At 41.0% G+C, this 21,170-nt stretch overlaps 1 non-coding gene across 1 annotated transcript; it reads left to right on the forward strand.

Moving 5' to 3' along the window:
• The first annotated feature begins 202 nt into the window (after nt 1–202).
• LOC127077878 (small nucleolar RNA R71) lies at nt 203–309 on the forward strand. The gene has a single exon (XR_007787644.1). It is a non-coding gene; the product is annotated as a small nucleolar RNA R71 (small nucleolar RNA).
• The last annotated feature ends 20,861 nt before the right edge of the window (nt 310–21,170 follow it).

Consider the following 21,170-nt stretch of genomic DNA (forward strand, 5'->3'; position numbering starts at 1 on the left):
CACTCCTCCTTGGGCTTCCTTCTTCTCAACTGTCGCTCGTTCGACTCCCCATGATTGGTGGTTTTGAGTCATATCTTCAATGAGAGCACTAGCTTCAGGATAAGGTTTGTTCATCAGAGCACCGCCTGCGACAGTGTCGATGGTCATCTTTGTGTTGTAATGAAGTCCATTATAGAAGGTTTTAATGATTAACCAATTTTCTAAACCATGATGTGGGCATGCTCGTAACAACTCTTTATATCTCTCCCAAGCTTCGAACAACGATTCTCCTTGGTTTTGGGTAAATCTAGTTATATGGTTTCGAAGAACGGCGGTTTTACTCAGGGGAAAATATCTAGCAAGAAAAACTCTTCTAAGGTTATCCCAAGTCATAATGGAATTGGGTGGAAGGGAATCTAACCATGATAGGGCTTTATCTCTAAGGGAAAAAGGAAATAATCTTAAACGTATTGCCTCAGGAGAAGATCCATTTGTTTTAAAAGTGTCTGCTAATTGAAGAAATATTTTTAAATGTTGGTTTGGGTTCTCAGTAGCGAGACCTGCGAATTGTCTCTGTTGCACTAGTTGCAACAGGGATGGTTTAAGTTCAAAATTATTAGCTGGGATGGTTGGGTTTACTATACTAGAACTAGGTTTTTCATTAGATGGTTGAGCGAAATCTTTAAGAGGTCTTTGGTTTTGATCTTCGGCCATAGCTCTCTTAATTCTATGAAAGAATAAACGTGCGCGAGCGTAACGTTCAGGTTCCGCCAGAGGGTATACTAAGCTTAAACTTTCGGTGCTGCAAGTTCTTCGCATTGACCAGCGGGAAATAGCCTAAGTCTAAACGATATAACAACAGGAAAATGAAATTTGACGAAATTGGTCCCCGGCAATGGCGCCAAAAACTTGATGCGGTGTTTCGCAAGTATACGAACGCGTCAGAGTAATATAAAAGATTGTCGAATCCACAGAGACCAAGTGTCAATCTATCGTTATCTATTGTTATGGTGTTTATCAAAGGCAATCGAAATAGGTGTTTTTTGGAGTGTGCAATGAAAAGTAAAGTATTGAAATAAAGATATAATTAATAAAGACAGGGTCGAATGTAATTCACGTAATTAATTAATAATCTAAGTACTTGCTAATAGAGCTACTTATGGGCAGTGTTTCCTACTTTGAAAAGAACTAATTTAACAGGAACTGTCGCTTTCGCGTATTCAGAACCGAGTTGTACTCCCTAATCAAACCCTCTTATTGTCACTTATAAAAAGGCGCGCATTGTGTTAGAGTAGTAAACCTATTTTTAAGAAATATAGTATCTTAACTAAGTTGAAAAGTATTATAACCTGGATTTCTTAACCAAAAGAGGTTCTTACGAACCAGACTCTAAACTTATAAACGCGTCCGAAAATAGTTTTAAATCTCTTTTCTTCTTAATGTTAAAATCTCCTAATGAACTAAACAAAGCGCTTTCGTTGTTTTTGAAATAGTTAAAAACAATTAAGTTTAAAAATACATTGGACGGCTTTCGATCTTACCCAACGGAATTGAAGTGCGGGAAAACTTAATTTGAAAGTTAAAATAGCCCTTAAGTGTCTCTGTAGCGGTGTATTCGTCACTTTATGATTTATTGATTAAATCAAAAGCAAAGCATACAAAGAATCGAGTCGCCACCGCACTTTTATTTATCCAAAGGAATGGTTAAAAAGCGAACAAAAGCCTAAGAAGTTTTACACATAGAAAACTAATGAAAAGATCAGAGATCTGGGTAAGGGGTTAATTACGCAATGGGAAGGTGTTAGGCACCCAAAACGTCCTAGGTACTCCTAGGGATCCCTTTTCACAACTTGTTGTACGAAATGTTATTTGTTTATGAAATATTTATTGTGCAAACATGGATTGAAGGGATGAGAAAAGAATGTACAAGTTATTATTTTTGTGTTTGAACGGATGAACCCGTTGCCTACGTACCTTTCCATGGAAGGTAAGGATCAAAACGCCGTAGTTCGGCTAAAAGATTTCCCAAAGTATGAGTGGATTCATTTTAAACAAAAGCACTAAGGTCTTTCGCTATCCACGGGAGAAAACTCAACCTATACAACCACAAGTCCACCATGTGAGAAAAGCTTCAACTTGCTAGTGAGGGGTTAACCCTATAATAAGCAAGGAAGTCTTACAATTCAATCACTAAGGACAAAAGGTGAGATTAACATCAACCAACTAGGATAAATCAAACCTATGGCTAATGTATGAAAACTTATCAAGAAAGTGGACTTGAACCACAAAACAATTGAATGAGTGGAATTAATCAATTAGAATTTTTTCACAAAAGATGGTCAAAGTGTGATTAGAATTCAATTCAAGAGAAGTATTGTGAAAATGAAGTTTGAAAAATCAGAGGCTTAAGGCCTAGGTTTCTAATTTGAAAACAAATGAAAATGTTTGCACAATAGTTTTCAAGTTTTGGGTTAACATGCAAATGGAGGTTTAAAGCAACAAAAGGTGGGAGGGTAAGGAAGTAAAACTTCTTAGATGTTCACCTCTTGAGATCATATGTAGATTATTCAAGTGATTCCTTTGGAAAAGGCGACAAGCAAATAACAGGTGAATAAAGTAAATGGATACTGGATGCCAATCAATGGACTTATTCCAATCTCACAAAACAAAATGGATACCAGATGCCAATCAATGGACTTACACCAATCTCCTAAGCAAAGAAAACATGGATACCGGATGCCAATCAATGGACTTATTCCAATCTCACAAAACAAAATGGATACCAGATGACAATCAATGGACTTATACCAATCTCCTAAAACAAAATGAAACATGGATACCAGATGCCAATCAATGGACTTATACTAGTCTCACAAAGCAAAGAAACAAGGATACCAGATGCCAATCAATGGACTTATACTAGTCTCCAAGGAATGATCATAGGAAACAACTGCCAATAGATGGACTTACAATTGACTCCTCACAAGAAGCAAACAACAAATGCAATAAGCAAGAGAAAACAAGTTGCCAATAAATGGTCTTACACTCGACTCCAAGGAAAGGAATGCCAATGAATGGTCTTAGTTCCAAATCCCACCAGATCATAGGAAACAACTGCCAATCAATGGACTTATGCTTGTCTCCTCCATGGACAAAACAAAATGTCACAAAGATATGAACAATGATTATGAAATGATATACAAGTAATGATGATACATGCACCAAGGCACACATAAGCAAATATGCACAGATGAATCAAGTAAGCAAACAAACAAGTCAATTAGCACACACTATACACAATCAATTAGGCTCAAGCAAGGTTAGGCTTTACAGCCAACTGGAATGGGGTATTTTGTGCTCTTAACCCTAACATTGAGAGTTAGGGTGAAGCAGATGAAAAGGAGATGAGGGGTGTGCCTCATAGCTCTTATCCCTGGTCAGGGAGAGCTTTGATCAATGGAAAGTGTGGGAGTTCAGAAAGTTGGAACTCTTCTCCACAAATGATTGACTCTATAAGATCTTGGGTTATTATTCACAATGCATCAACACATGGTGTGAGCAAAGTGAATGACACACTGAGTAGCAGGAGATGGATTGCACATCTCTTTTATCTTCCAATTGCCTCTTAAGAGGACTTTACCTGCTTGGCACAAAATTAAACAAAACAAAAACATTTCCTCTTAAGGAGGGCTTCAGACAGGTGCCTGCCAATAACAGTAGGTCTTCCAGACTACATGAAGATTAGGGATTATACCTAAGTGGTTAAGCAACCAAGCAAAGCAAAGTTCAAATAAACTTAAAGCAACTTAGGTACCTGTGGAAACAACTAAACAAATCAGTACAATACTCAGACAGACAGACAACAGTCAATAAGCAACAGACAATCCCAATGTACAAAATGTGTAAGCCATAAGGCAAACTCAAGTGAGTTAGCATCAACCTACAAAACACACAAGTGTTATCAATCAAAAGCAAATATCCATATTCACATGATGTAACATCATCAACTATGGAACTTGGATGCTCAACCTGAAATCAAAGCTCACATGTAAGCAACAAACCACTAGGTCAAAGCCTAGGGTCAAAGATGGAGAAAAAATTCAAAACAGGAGCTGAAATTCAACACAAAGTAACTTCAAACACATATTGACATATCCTAAAAAGGCTCACATCAAAATCAATCATCAAATGCATTTCATGATCAAGTGAAGTCCAAGGCAATTTCAAAGCTCATATGTGATCAACATGAATGAAAAATTCAAATCAAAACAGAAATGATTCAAATAAATCTGGAAAAATTCATGCACATTCAAGACATCCACAACATCCATCACACAAAAAAATCAGAAGCATTAGAGATCATTTGGCATGGAAGTCACATTGTACAAGTTGAACATCAAAAGGTGTGACACAAATTGTCACCCCAAGTTAACACAAGCATAAAACAGAAATGGTAATTGAGAAAAATGTCAAACCAAAACCAAAATGTCCAGCAATGTGTCTAGATTCAGCATGCAAAATTTCACATTCATTGGATTAAAGACAAGCATTTCACAATGGGATAAGCAAGGCAAGGTCACAATTAGACATATGATCAATCATCCTAGCACAAAATAAAATCCAGCCACGCACAATTTTGGAAATTATGATGAAAAAATTATAGACAAACAGAGGAATAAGTGGCAAAAAAATTGGAGATCAAATGATGCATTTTTCTATTTTATATGATTTTTCTAAGTTGAGGAAAAAATTGAAATCAAAACATGGCCAAGGCATGAAATAATGGAGGGAAACATGAAAATAGCAAGGCAATTTGAATATTTCGCTCGGCCAGGATCGAACCTGGCACGAATTTGAAAACACGCGCCTAACCAAAACGACAGCGTTTTGGTCTAACCCTAAGCCTGGCAACGCGTTTTCCAGAATTTCGTAGCAAATGATGAACTCGTAGCAAACTCATAGCCAGTTCGTAGCTAATCTGGAAAACGTATGATCTTCATCTTCTTCCTCAGGAAGATGATGAACTTCATGAGTGAATTTCTAGAAAATTTCAGAAAACTCCAGAAATCAAAAACAAGCACAGCATTCGAATCCTCATTTCATGCACATGCAAGATCCATAACCAAATCATGCAAAAACATCAAAACAAGTTCGGATCGAAGAAAATAAAATTTGACATCAAACTTTCAATTAAGCATAACTTCATGAATATTGCGCCATTTCACTCAAATTTTATACCAGCATGATCACCAATGAAAGATCTACACAATTATCATGATGAATTGCAAAATAATTGGACTCGAAACCTGACCTCTTTGAAGAACAGAAACTGGAATCGTGCTCTACAAAGCTCAGCAATGCCTCAAATCTTCTCTACAATGCTTATTGAAGTGATTGATGATGAATTGAATGCTCCAGCACGCCTGAATCCAGCTCAATTTCCAAACTCCATTGAACCTTCAAGCTTTGAGTATGGTCCAAACTGGCACGATTTGATCCAATTCCACGTCCAATTCCACTCAAAAATGCTTCATGATCATGAATCAATCAATAGAAAATGCTCTTGTGTGAAGAATTTGGAAAATATTTTGAGAGAAAAAATTTGGTTGATTTTGAATCTAGATCTGAAAATGGATGTTAATGATGAAAGCAGTTGAGATTATCCTTATATATCCCATGCTAATCACACTGAAATCATGTTTAAGCCAAATGCAATTAAGATTAGCAAGTTATGAAGGTGTATGCATCAATTGGTATTTTCACCTCATGCACTTCATGCATGCGTGAACAGTACCAACACAAGGCCCCAAACCACTTAAAAATAGTCCATGTAAGCTTTGGAAGTGATTTTTCATGCATATAATCATCCAAAATGTTTTTATGAAATTTCCTTCAAAAATCTTCATGAATGAGCACATGATCATGCAAGGGAAATTCAAGCCATGTAATGGATGTTTTGGAAAGTGCATGTCATGATGAACAAAATGCAAAAAGAACCACCAAAATTGGAGCTTTGGTTCAATAGTTATGCCCATTTGAATTTTCAAACACACTTTGCCATGATTGGATCATATCTCCTCAACCACACATCAGAAATTCATGATTTTGGACTTTTTGGAAATGAGAGAGAAAGATATACAACTTTCATGTTCAACAAAATTTCATTTGAAGCTTTCTTGATGATGTAATATTGAATTGAAGTTGGTCTAAAACCTTTCCATTTTTGGAAAGTTCAAATTATGGGTCACTTGCTATTTTGGGAAAGTCTTGACTGGACCTCAAATTCTTCAATGTGAGTGTTTGAAATGTCAAATGAGACTTGTTTGAACATGAATGAAGTATTTCTAATCACTTCCCACCTCCAAATCCACAGTTGACTTTGCAGTTGACTTTCTAGGTCTTCAGATGACTTGAAAATGTTCTGATGAGATTCAAGCCCCTACCACTTGGGATTTTGCCTCAAAATGACATCATAGCTCATATGAACTCTTGATAATGATCATGGGGCCCAAATCTCAAGAATGACCACCATCTATTGCTCAATGAATGCCTTTAATTTGCCTTGACCTGTTATTGCTTCATCTGCAAGACAAAGGGTTAATGACATATTTTTGTACTTTTTGGTTAATGATAAAAAGAAAAACAATGATATACAAATGCAAACATGCTTGGTGATCAAGAACCATTCTCAAGAAAGATCCCACCCATAGGGAAGGAAGCAAGGTGTCCAATGATCCTTGAGGCAATGTAATGATATGATATGATGCCATGAGGGATCTTAGGGACAAAAATTGGGGTCTTACAGATGCCCCTATTTAAGGTCATTCTAGCCGGAGAAATGAAGGTTAAAATCTTCATCTCGACGCGTTAGAATGGGCTTAAATAACAGTAATGAGACAAATTTTGGTCCCTAAGAGACCTCATGATGCAAATGTATGCATGCAATAGAAACAACCTCTGTGGGGAATACTGGTCCACAAAGAAAAGACGATCCATCGGAGTAATACACTCACCAGGAACAGAGACTCTAACAGGACTCTCATGGAGATAAGAAAAAGAATGCGTGAGCAGGACACGACTCTGAATTAGGGGAAACTGACGTTGCGTGAACAGGACACGACTGGACTAGAGACCTCACTGGGGAGTAAAGGACTCAAACTGGGGGAAAGAAAAAGGAATTTCCAAAGGGAATAAACCCATTGGAAAGACTCAAGCTGACTCAAACTATCCACGAAGGATACTTCGGATGAAAATTCGGACTCGGACTAGGGAAAGATCCACACAGAATCTCCCTGCCGGGGAAAACTGCATATATTGGGGAAAACGCCAATACAGCAAAAGGGAAAAATCACAACGGAAACTCCACTGGGGATGTCTAACAAGGAGACTCTCCTGGAGAAAAAAATCTGCAAGATGAGGTGTTACCGGTTACTGGGTAACAAACTCAAAGAAACATGTGATCTAAACACCGGTTACTGGGTGAAAGAACAACAAGCTCAGGAAGAATGAATATCTAAGACCGGTATAAGGGTGAGAGATATCAATCAACCAAACATCTGAGGGAGACCTGAAAAAGGTACATCAACTCAGGAAAATCTGACTCCACAGGGGACCAAGGTCATAATACGGAGCAGAAAGGAAGGAACACCAGGGATACCGGTTACTGGGTATATAATAGGTGGCCGACCAAAGCGTGAATTGGTATATATGCCAAAACACTCATCATCTGAAAGGAGGGCTTGAAAAAGCAAATCGACTTACCGGATGGACATTCGACTCCGCAACGGGAAAACGAATTTTACTCAGCTGGGGAAAAAACCCAAAGAGCGCATGAGATATAATATCCATTACCGTCAGAACGTGGATAGTATACTCGCATGAGATATATTATCTATTACCATCAGAACGTAGATAGTATACTCGCATGGAAGGAACACCAGGGATACCGGTTACTGGGTATATAATAGGTGACCGACCGAAAAGAGAGACAATCGTTACCAACACCAACAGGGCAAACGAAAGATAACTCACAGGGGATAAATTGCAAGCATCCGGCAATCATCCAGGAGACATATCACCAGCTACTGGGAGATACGCTCAAAAAAGGAGAACAAAGAATATTCGATTCCACAGAGGAATACGGATCTTACTCGATTGAGGAAACACAATAGGCTTCGACCGAAGAGTGCATGAGATATATTATCCATTACCGTCAGAACATGGATAACATACTCGCATGGAAGATTATCCACAACCGGCTACTGGGTTAATAAAGGATAAATTAACCGAAAAGAAAGGCATCGGGATACCAAAACTAAGTATATAAAGATGACCGATCAAAGGGAGCAACGATCATTACCGACAAAAGGGTAAATGAAAGAGAACTCACTGGGGATGCATTGATAAACATCAATGATCCGGGAAACAAATCACTGGCATATGGTGAAAGGACCCGCTGAGGATAAAATTGCTAGCATCCGGCAATTATCCACAAGGGAAGATCTACTGGGGATAAAAATTGCTAGCATACGGCAATTACCCAGAAGAGAGAGGGAATATCAACATCGAATACTGGATGAAGATAACCACAAAGAGTAACCATCATCGATTAGGATGAACAATCAAGGTTAACTCTGCAAAGGGGAGAAATTAGGATTTACAACTATCGAATACGGGGTAGAAGACCGGAAACTCTGGCTGAGGATAGGGTGAAATAATTGCCGAATACTGAGCCGTTATCCGACTATTCCACAAGAAAGCACAAACTCCACTAGGGAGACAACAACAACATAGGATTTACAACTACCGAAAACTGGGTAGAAGACCACAAAATCCGCCATCAACCAAAATGAACCACAAAGGTTACCTCTGTTAGGGGATAAAAGTAGGATTTATAACTACCGAAATACTGGGTAGAAAACCAACAACTCTACTGAGGAATAAAAGGTATATAACCACAAATTCCGCCAAGAGGGAAAAGGGACATAGGACTTACAACTACCGGTTACTGGGTAGAGGCCCAAACTCCGCTGGGGATAAAAAGAACTATTGCCGGTTACTGGGCAATTCATTCATTTATTCCACAGGGAAGCACAAGAGACAGTTGAAAAAATGCCAATTCAGGATCAAACCAAAAAGGCAAACTGAATCAAGACTCGTCCTAATGAGGATATAACTCAATAGGAAGATCCATCCCAATATATGTGTTGGGAGGAAACGGAAAAAACCGTCATCCACGAGGATATATCCCAGTGGGGAATTGCAAAAGGAAAGAAAGACACTTTCTGCTTATGGCGCTGACTCTATATTGAGAGATTAGACACCCGACATCTGCTTGGGAAGATCTACTGGAGAGATCCACATCACCATTAGCAGGAGACAACAAACAAAAGATATATGGCAAAAGATGCAACATGAATATCTGAATGCTGAAAGTATGCATGAATATGCGTAATTTATGTTTGATGAATGCTTCCAAAACAGACATATCTAACACAAACAGGCCCAGGAATCAAAAACGCCCGGTACTACACTTCCAGAGGAAAATCCAAAGAAATCCAACTGGAAAGCCAATCTGCTGGAGATCTACATGCTAAAAAGCAAAGATCTGCTGGAAAGCAAAAGATCAGAGATATCAAAGAAATCACAAAATCTCTGAGTGATGGATCATCAATCAACCCAACTGGGGAACAGGAATTCACAACAAGCAGAAATTGCCACAAAGACAAATCTGTTGGGGAAATGGAGAAATCCCGAGATTTCTGCAGGGGGATCCTCAGTATCAACTGGGAAACAAGAGTTCACTGCACAAGCAAGAACTGCTGAAGAGAACAGAACACACAAGTAGAATCTAGCCGCACAAGCAACTCTACTGGGGATACTGTCAGCCACTCCATTGGGGATAAACCCACTGAGGGGAAATAGATCACACAAGTAGATTTTGCATACAATTCACTCTATTGGGGATCAAAAGCAACAGGAAATCAACCAAATCTATGAATGATAGATCACCAACCAACCCAACTAGGGAACATAAGTTCACGACAGGCAGAAACTGCCGCAAAAGCAACTCTGTTGAGGATACTGCAGGGAAATCACGAAACTTCTGCAGGGAAACATCACAAACACAATCCACCGTACCACAAATCTACTGGGGAATTTATCTGAGGACGAGAAGGAGAACTGGGGATCAACCACCAAATACTGAACCTTTTAAGAGGAAACCAACAACTGCTGAGGAGGAAATAATCACTGCGCTGCTGAAGGGATAAGAGGTGAAAAACCTCAACAAGCACTTTGATGGGGAGATATAGCATAGATAAAGTATTTCATACCAACAACTCCGCTGGCGACTTTACTGAGGAAACAGACGAAGTACCGGGATGTCAACCCACCAACTACCGAATCTTCCAAAAAGAAAGCACCCATGCTGAGGAGAGAATATTGTTGGAGAGGACTGTGAAGTCCTCAACAAACACTCTGCTTAGGGAACAAAATCTCAACAGAAGCTCTGCTTAGGGAACAACCCCACCAACAATCTGGATAAAGAGGATACAACCATGCCAGGAATATGAACAAATGTCTTAACCTGTTGGAAATCATGCCACCCTTGGGAGAGCACTGAGAAATTCTTAAGTATCCTTTCATCTTTGCGAATGTTCACTTTGTTTAAAACAACAATTTGAAAAATTTATTTGTTTAAAACAATGACATTTTATCAATTAAAACATGCAAAACATTTGTTGAATTGAAACAAATAAGAGTGCAAATAATTGGATAAAAGCTCAAATCTATTTGATGGAATGGTAGTCTGCAAATGGCAAGACTCCATAGATCTGTACAAATTTGAAACCGGTGATATAGATTGGAAGAGGGCTACATTGAACATAATGATCCTTTCTCTACCAATTTGAATTTCGATGTATTCGAAGCTTCGGTCGACGACGAATCGAGAATCTCTGACGAAAAGACAGTTGTGGAACGGATAGTCTTGTCAGGATGCAGTTACTTGCCAAATCCCTAATTTTTGCCTAGATTGCCCCAGGGTGAGGTACTCAATCTAGCGGGATGCAAATATTTTTTTCATGTCTCTAACTTTTGCCTGGATCGCCCTTTCGGGTTTTCCACCGAGATGCTCATTTTTGCCTAAGTCGCCCTTTCGGGTTTTCAACTTAGCGAGCTATTCTGTTTTTCTTTTTAGGCGAAGTATTTCTTGACTGCATCTGAATTCACAGGACGAGTGAAATCCTCCCCATCCATTGTTGTAAGCATCAAAGCACCGCCTGAAAAGGCTCTCTTAACAACATATGGACCTTCATAGTTTGGAGTCCACTTGCCCCTGGAATCGGGCGCGAAAGACAAGACTTTCTTGAGCACGAGGTCACCTTCTCGAAACACACGAGGCTTGACTTTCTTATCGAATGCTTTCTTCATCCTCTGCTGATATAACTGACCATGGCACATGGCAGTCAATCGCTTCTCATCAATCAAATTCAACTGGTCATAACGACTCTGAATCCATTCAGCATCAGTCAACTTGGCTTCCATCATGACTCTCATTGATGGGATCTCCACCTCTACTGGGAGAACAGCCTCCATGCCGTAAACAAGAGAGAAAGGGGTTGCCCCTGTTGAAGTGCGGACAGATGTACGATAACCATGCAAAGCGAATGGCAGCATCTCATGCCAATCTCTGTACGTGACTGTCATCTTCTGGATAATCTTCTTGATATTCTTATTAGCAGCTTCAACAACCCCATTCATCTTGGGTCTGTAAGGAGAAGAATTATGGTGTGCAATCTTGAACTCAGCGCACAACTCTTCCATCATCTTATTATTCAGATTAGATCCATTATCAGTAATGATCTTATCTGGCACACCATAACGGCAAATAAGTTGATTCTTGATAAACTTCACGACCACCTGCCTGGTCACATTCGCATACGAAGCGGCTTCAACCCATTTGGTGAAGTAATCAATTGCTACGAGAATAAACCTGTGTCCGTTGGACGCTTTCGGTTCAATCATGCCGATCATGTTGATTCCCCACATAGAGAAAGGCCATGGTGATGAAATCACATTCAGAAGTGTCGGAGGAATATGAATCTTATCCACGTAAATTTGACACTTGTGGCATTTCTTCACGTATTTGCAGCAGTCAGACTCCATTGTCAGTCAATAGTAGCCTGCTCTCAGCATCTTTCTAGCCATGGCATGTCCATTGGAATGAGTACCAAATGAACCCTCATGGACCTCAGTCATCAACAGGTTTGCTTCGTGTCTATCCACGCATCTGAGCAAAACCATGTCAAAATTTCTCTTGTACAGCACTTCACCACTTAGGTAGAAACTGCCTGACAACCTTCTCAAAGTTTACCTATCCTTCATAGATGCCCCAGGCGGGTAGACCTGGTTCTGAAGGAAATTCTTGATATCAAAATACCAAGGCTTATCATCATGTACTTCTTCAACTGCAAATACGTGAGCTGGTCTATCCAAGCGCATCACAGTGATATTGGGAACTTCATTCCAATATCTGACTACAATCATTGAAGCAAGCGTAGCAAGCGCATCTGCCATTCGATTATCCTCTCGAGGAATATGATGGAAGTCAACTTCAGTAAAGAACGTCGAAATCCTTCTCGCATAATCTCTGTACGGGATGAGACCTGGCTGATTCGTCTCCCATTCTCCCTTTATCTGATTGACAACTAGGGCCGAATCACCATACACATCAAGATGCTTGATTCTCAAATCAATACATTCTTCTAATCCCATAATGCAGGCTTCATACTCAGCCATATTATTCGTGCATTTGAAAGTTAGCCTTGCTGTAAACGGAATATGCGTGCCATGAGGAGTAATGATTACTGCCCCAATTCCATTTCCATACTGATTTACAGCGCCATCAAACACCATCGTCCATCTGGAACCAGGTTCTGGACCTTCATCAAGTGTAGGCTCATCACAATCTTTCACTTTCAAATACAGAATCTCCTCATCTGGGAAGTCGTACTAAACAGACTGATGATCTTCATACTCAGACAATAACATCTGCCAACGGGAAATCCTCCCGGTTAAAGCAGGCTTCTCGAAGATGTACTTGATTGGATCTATTCGGGATATCAACCAAGTTGTATGATTTATCATGTACTGGCGTAAACGCTTAGCAGCCCAAGCCAAAGCACAGCACGTCTTCTCAAGCATCGAGTATCGAGACTCACAATCAGTAAACTTCTTACTGAGGTAGTAGATAGCAGATTCTTTCTTCCCTGATTCGTCTTGTTGACCGAGTACACAACCCATCGAGTCTTCAAGAATAGTCAGATACATGATCAGAGGTCTTCCTTCTACAGGCGGAGACAAGATCGGAGGTTCAGACAGATACTCTTTGATACTGTCGAAAGCTTTCTGGAAATCCTCGATCCAATCAAGAGACTGATCTTTCCGGAGGAGTTTGAATATCGGCGCACATGTGGCAGTCATGTGGGATATAAATCTGGAAATATAGTTCAAGCGACCAAGAAAACCTCGGACTTGCTTCTCAGTTTTGGGCGCAGGTATCTCTTGTATTGCTTTGACCTTTGCAGGATCAACCTCAATACCTCTTTCGCTGACAACGAAACCCAATAACTTGCCGGAACGGACTCCAAATGTACATTTGTTAGGATTCAGACGAAGCCTAAACTTCCTCAAACACTGAAAAAGCTTCAACAAATGTTCAACATGTTCAACTTCCGTTCTAGACTTAGCAATCATGTCATCGACATAGACCTCTATCTCCTTGTGCATCATATCATGAAACAAGGTAGTCATAGCACGTTGATACGTGCTCCGGCGTTCTTCAAACCGAAGGGCATCACTCGATAACAGAATGTTCCCCAAGGTGTGATGAATGTTATCTTCTCCATATCCTCGGGTGCCATCTTGATTTGATTATATCCGGAAAATCCGTCCATAAACGAAAAGACTTTGAATTTAACTGTATTGTCTACCAACATATCAATGTGTGGTAGAGGGAAATCATCTTTCGGACTAGCTTTATTCAAATCTCTGTAATCAACACACATACGGACTTTTCCGTCTTTCTTAGGCACAGGCACAATATTGGCCACCCATAGAGGATATGTAGAAGTCACCAGAAACCCTGCATCAATTTGCTTCTGAACTTCCTCTTTGATCTTCACTGCCATATCTGGATGAGTTCTTCTGAGCTTCTGCTTCACAGGCACGCACTCAGGCTTCAAAGGCAGGAAATGTTGCACAATATCTGTATCTAGACCTGGCATGTCTTCATACGACCAAGCGAAGATATCGGAATATTCTCGTAGCAAACTGATCAACCCCTTCTTGACAGACTCTTCAAGAAGTGCCCCAATCTTCACCATACGAACACAATCTTCAGACCCCAAGTTGACTGTTTCCAGATCTTCGAGATGCGGCTGAATGATCTTCTTCTCGTGCTCAAGGAGACGGGTAATCTCGTCAGGAATCCCTTCAACATCATCTTCCTCTGCCTAGAATACAGGGAATTCAAAATTGGGAGATGGCGTTGGATCATTATGTTCAATGGGTTTTAGAATCAACCTGCATAATGATTTTAGATAATAAAAAACTTTAGAATTTAAACAAGCAAACCATTATGCAGATGAAAAAGATTGCTTTTATTCTTGTTTTTAGGGTTTTTTGTGATCACCGATTTCATGCAAAAGCAAAAAGTGAAAACAAATGGAAAAACAAATGTTTAACATGCATTAATTGAATGAAATATCATTGTATATATGACGCCAACAATGTCATCACTCCTCCTTTTGGCATGGGAGAAGGGTTTTTGAACAAAGTGAACATATTACGCTGACTTATGAATGACCGCAGGAACATCCACAGCGACCCAATTATGGCAGATCCCGCCAGGGATAACAAAGTTGCTTAAATCCTCTGCATCCTCTTCCAGAATAGCAGCAGTTTCTTCGGCTTGATCAACATGGATGAAACCTCCACTCTTGAACAACCCTTTCTCATTGAAGACCCCAGAAGAATAGGCAATGCCAGCCCAGGATTTGTTGTCTTCAAGCTCAATCATCTTCCCTAAACCAGCAACTGCACCACATTCAATGGCCAGTTTCGCATCACGATAGGAAGCAAATGAAGGAGACTTCTTCTCAATTGGCTCAGCTATAGACAAATCTTGGAAAGGCGTTCCAACTTCATCCTCAGCATCAATATATGAGAAAGAAGACAGATGGCTAACCAGGAGAGCCTTTTCTCCCCCTACCACGACCAGTTTCTTATTCTTGACGAATTTCAGCTTTTGGTGTAGGGTGGATGTCACGGCGCCAGCCTCGTGAATCCATGGTCTACCAAGGAGACAGCTATAAGATGGGTGGATATCTATAACCTGGAAGGTAACTTGGAAATCACTTGGTCCAATCTTGAATGGGAGATCAACTTCCCCAATCACGGTCTTACGCGACCCATCGAAAGCTTTCACAACAACACCACTCTGCCTCATGGGAGGCCCCTGATATGACAATCTCGAGAGAGTGGTCTTTGGAAACACATTTAGAGATGACCCAGTGTCCACCAGTATGTTGGACATGGCGTCGTTCTTGTAGTTCATAGAAATATGTAAAGCCATGTTGTGGTCTCTTCCCTCCTCAGGGAGATCAGCGTCACAGAAACTCAAAGTGTTGCAAGCAGTAATATTTGCAACTATACTATCAAACTGTTCAATAGTGACGTCGTGATCGACATAAGCCACGTCCAATACTTTCTACAGAGCCTCCCTATGGGGTTATGAATTCAGAAGCAACGATAGCACGGAAATCTTGGACGGCGTTTGTAGAAGCTGGTCTACAACGTTGTACTCACTCTTCTTGATGAGCCTCAGCATCTCATCACAGTCTTCATTCACAATGCCACTAGGGCCAACAGAAGAAGTAGGAGTCTTTTGTACAGAGGAGGGTTTGGCAACAGGTGCCGGATTCGGAACATTCACTGCAGTCCCAACCGGACGCTCAGCAGAATCAGAAACAACATGAGGCTTCGGGGGTGCATAAAACACACGACCACTACGGGTCAACCCGCTCACATCAGCAATATTTACCACAGAGGTTGAAGGCAACGACACTTCTTTCCCATCTTCAACAGCAACTGGATTATAGCGAAAGGGAATTGCTCTATCTGAAGCATAAGACACAGGGCCTGCAGGTTTGATCACCAAAGAAGGAGAAACCTTCTGCTTGCTACCATCATAACGGATGACAACAGGCTCTGGGATCTTGAACACAGGAGAAATCACATTTACTTCTGGTTCATCTTCATCAACATTTCTGTTTTGAAGAATCTCAATAGTCCCCTCATCCAATAGCTCTTGAAGCTCTCTGCGCACTTGGCGGCAACCCAATCTATTGACGGAGCAGATACAGCATTTGTCATGGTCGTGCTCCATATGACTGTAATCACACAGCAGACGATGCAACTCAACCAATGACTGTCGAATATGGCTTACATATTTGACCTTATATTTGCCAGGGCAACCCTGGACCATGTTAACCGACTTCCCATGCTCGGGCAATGGGTTCTTCGTAACATTGGGGCCTGAGTCCTCAAAGCTCAGAATGCCGCATCTCATAAGGTCTTGAACCTTAGTCTTCAACGGATAGCAGTTTTCTATATTGTGACCCGGAGCACCAGAATGATAAACACAATGTTGGTCGGGCTTGTACCACCACTGCGGGTTAGCAGGTACAACCGGAGGATCCCTCGGGGTAATCAGTTTCCGCTCTATTAAAGAGGGATATAGCTCAGCGTATGACATAGGAATAGGATCGAAAGTGATCTTCTTCCTCTCATAATTCAAATTAGCCTGATTACTGTTGCCACGAGGCTGGTAAGCCTGTTGCTGTGGGCGATGTTGCTGTTGATACTGAGGTTGTTGCTGATTATGCCGATTGTTGTCTCTGAAGACAGGTGCTATGTGAGCCACCTGATGCTGACTGCTGGCATGACGCACAAGCTTCCTCTTGGCAGAGGGTCTTCTGGGTTTAGCATGGGATTGCACAGCATGTGCCTCCCCATCTTTCTTCTTAAATGCCCCATATCGTTTAGAAGAGCCTTCATCCTTAGTCAAACGTCCTTCCCGGACTCCTTCCTCCAATCGCATCCCCATGTTCACCATCTCGGTGAAATCAGAGGGAGCACTGGCGACCATCCGCTCATAATAAAATGAACTAAGAGTTTTCAAAAAGATCTTAGTCATCTCCTTTTCTTCCAGCGGAGGAGTAATCTGAGCTGCCAGCTCTCGCCACCTCTGGGCGTATTCTTTGAATGTCTCTTTGTCCTTCTGGGACATAGCTCTGAGTTGATCACGGTCAGGAGCCATATCAACATTATATTTGTACTGCTTGACGAAGGCTTCGCCAAGATCGTTGAAGGAACGGATGTTTGTACTATCTAGGCTCATATACCAACGAAGAGCTGCACCAGACAAACTATCCTGAAAATAATGAATCAATAGTTGATCATTATCAGTCTGAGTAGACATTTTCCTGGCATACATAACCAGGTGGCTGAGAGGGCAGGTGTTCCCCTTATACTTCTCAAAGTCCGGGACTTTGAATTTGACAGGAATCTTAACATCGGGAACCAAGCATAATTCAGCAGCAGACTTGCCGAACAAATCTTTCCCTCAGAGGGTCTTCAATTCCTTGCGGAGTTCAAGGAATTGGTCGTTCATCGCATCCATCTTTTCATTAACATTTGGGCCCTCAGACGACTCAGAATGATAGATGGTGTCGTCTACCCTAGGAATGGTATGCACGACAGGAGGAGGCATTGCAAGGACCGGGCTAGATGCCGGCATGGAAGCAAAGGTAGGAGCTGGAATATCAAGCATAAAACCAGGAGGCATACCCCACGGAAACCCGGCTGGCATGGCTGGCATGAAATGGGCACTGACGACTGGCACTGTTGGCGCAACTACTTCAGATATAACAGTCCTCTGGGGAGGAGTTGCAGGAGGTGGAGATGGTTGATTATGGGCAGCTAGAAACTGCTCCATCAGAGCACTCAGTCTGGCAACTTCTTCCTTCAGCTCACGGTTCTCTTGTTCAAGTTGATCCATCACTCTTGCAGAATTAGCTCGGGTGTAGTACCGATGAGTCAGCTTGTCTTCAAAATAAATGAAGAGCACAGAGTTAGGCCACAGACAAGAAGACCAGAACAACACCTGCTTATGCAAAATGATGCATGCACTGCTTGTGCATATGCTTTGTTTTTATTTCAAGGAACTTTTAGGGTTCTATTTGCAAAAAAAATTGAAATATTAAACATTTAATCGCATATGGAAAAATATCTCATCAAATATATTCGAGACAAAGAAGTACAACATTGTTGATTATTACAAGGGAAAAGGAAAATAAACATCCTATGGATCCCTATAAGCTCGAGATGCCGGAAGACGAGATGCACAAAGCCTCTTGATCTCTCTCTCGTATGCTGCTTCCATATCCGCTTTCTCCTTAGCAAGTCGATCATACTTCCTCTTCCAGAATTTGGAAGACTGAGGAAGCAGAGAAGTCCAGGTATCATTCGGATCATCTATCACCTGATGTTCGAGAAATTCGATCAAAGCATCCTTCTCTTTGATTTGCTGAAACAACTCTTCCCTTTCACGGATCCAGGCACGTGAAAGGTCTTCTTCTCTCAACTCCTCTACGCCTTGGTTAGGGAGGGTTGAAGGCCCAGCCACATCCAAAGGTGTAGGTCTCGGATAATCATAAGGCATAAGATACTCTGATGCTCTCTGCCTAACCCAAGAAGTATACGGCTCCAAAGCAATGCAGTTCTTCGGACCCAACTCACTTCTACCCTTCTTGTGAATCTTGCGCCAAGCGCGGACCATCCTGGCATTCAGGCCTTGGGGATCTTTACCCTCCTGAAAGAACACACCTTCTAACAGAATGTTATGAGGTTTATCCTTTAGGGGGAACCCAAGCTGACGACGTGCTAAGATAGGGTTGTAGCTGATCCCACCACATGTACCAAGAAGAGGCACATTAGGGAATTTACCACAATAATCAATGATCTGAACTGTATCGTACACGCGATCATACCAAGAGATATCGTCATTAGTGAGAGACATAAGTCTCGTAGACCACCGTAGACATCCCTTGTTCTCCTTGAAAGCGACCGTCTGCGGTAAGTGAGAAATAAACCACTTATACAACAGAGGCAAACAGCACACAATAGCTCCTCCACCCTTTGCATTCCTCAGATGCAAAGAGAAATAGGTATCACCCAACAGAGTAGGAATGGGATTAAGAACAGAAAAGATCCTAATGGCGTTCACATCCACAAATTTGTCGATGTTGGGGAACAATACCAAACCATAGATGAGCAGCACAAATATGGCCTCAAAGGCATCCTCACTCATGGCCTTCCCATAAACGGTAGCTTGAGCGATGAGGAAATCAGAAGGAAGACCCTGAATTCCACCTTTGGTGGTCATATGAGCTTTAATCAGGGATTCATCTATGTGCAACAAGTCTGCGATCTCTCGAGAAGTCGGAATACTCTCTAAGCCACTGAACGGCACCTGATCCAGAATAGGAATACCCACAAGATGAGCATACTCCTCAAGCGTAGGCAACAGCTGAAAGTCTGGAAAAGAGAAGCAGTGATACAGAGGATCATAGAACTGCGCCAAAGTACTCATCAACCCTTCATCAACCTGAGTAGTCAACAGAGGCAGAAGCTTCCCATAACGAGCTTTGAAACCCAAGGGATCTAATACATAAGATGTCAGATTCCTTAACTCTTTCACATCGGGCTTTCGAAAGCTGTACTTCTTTGTATGCCTTTTTGGTCTTTCCATGTCTGAAAATTTTGCAAATAAACCCTTTAAGTTCCTTGAAATTTTTTTCATTTTTCTGATGACATGAATGCAGATGAATGCATGAATGTATGAATGCAGCAATCACACTCAAGGATCAAGCAAATCACACCAGAAAAAGGTCATGGGAAAGCTCATAGTATCCTTAGTATCAATCATCCATCTTGGTGGATTATGGTTTTCACCTTATCAACACCCAAGTTCCATTGATATTAACGATACATGAACCGACTCAATCATCTATTTTGGTGGATTATGGCTTTCACCTTATCAACACCCAAGTTCCATTGATATTAAGGATGTCTGAACGACTCAACCATGAATCACGGGTTTGTTGAGAGTCACGAGCATGGAGTCTTGGTTAAGAACCACCCAAAGGGAGTATACTAGGGTTTAAACCTGCCGAACATGTTCTACAAAAGGTTCCCATAGTCATCATCCCATCTTTCGAATATTATCGGAGGAACGAATACTCGTATTCCAGAAATATTCTCAAGAGAGACTCTTATGAGTGTAGTATCGCGTAACAATCGCATCAGGTCTTACATCTGGACGACCTCCGCACTACGTCCTAAAAATAGGCCAAGATGGGCTTGGTAAACTAAGGTCCTTGGCTTCTAAGGCACATGTTAAAAGAATAATGCCTAACCACAAATGACTTGTGTGACATTATTAATCCAACATGACCTCCACCAAGTGAATGGACTCGCAAGTCAACTTGCTAAGGAATACTCCACACAAATCGACAAGACTATGCCATTCTCCTATCCTAAGGTGCACTCGAGTTCGGGTATAGAACTCATCTCACAGAGATCACCAAGCAAATAAGCAATTGTATATCAAGCAATTCAATCATTACAATCAATACAGTAATCCCAAATTGTACAAAAATATGTCATATAACAAATAAACAAATATCATACAACAAGGGTGAAAAGTAGGCAAAACCACCAAGGATGGTGAATCCCCAGCAGAGTCGCCACTTTTCTGTAGCGGTGTATTCGTCACTTTATGATTTATTGATTAAATCAAAAGCAAAGCATACAAAGAATCGAGTCGCCACCGCACTTTTATTTATCCAAAGGAATGGCTAAAAAGCGAACAAAAGCCTAAGAAGTTTTACACATAGAAAACTAATGAAAAGATCAGAGATTTGGGTAAGGGGTTAATTACGCAATGGGAAGGTGTTAGGCACCCAAAACATCCTAGGTACTCCTAGGGAGCCCTTTTCACAACTTGTTGTACGAAATTTTATTTGTTTATGAAATATTTATTGTGCAAACATGGATTGAAGGGA

The sequence above is a fragment of the Lathyrus oleraceus genome, chromosome 4, assembly GCF_024323335.1.
Source record: "Lathyrus oleraceus cultivar Zhongwan6 chromosome 4, CAAS_Psat_ZW6_1.0, whole genome shotgun sequence".
In the NCBI taxonomy this organism is placed as follows: Eukaryota; Viridiplantae; Streptophyta; class Magnoliopsida; order Fabales; family Fabaceae; genus Lathyrus; species Lathyrus oleraceus.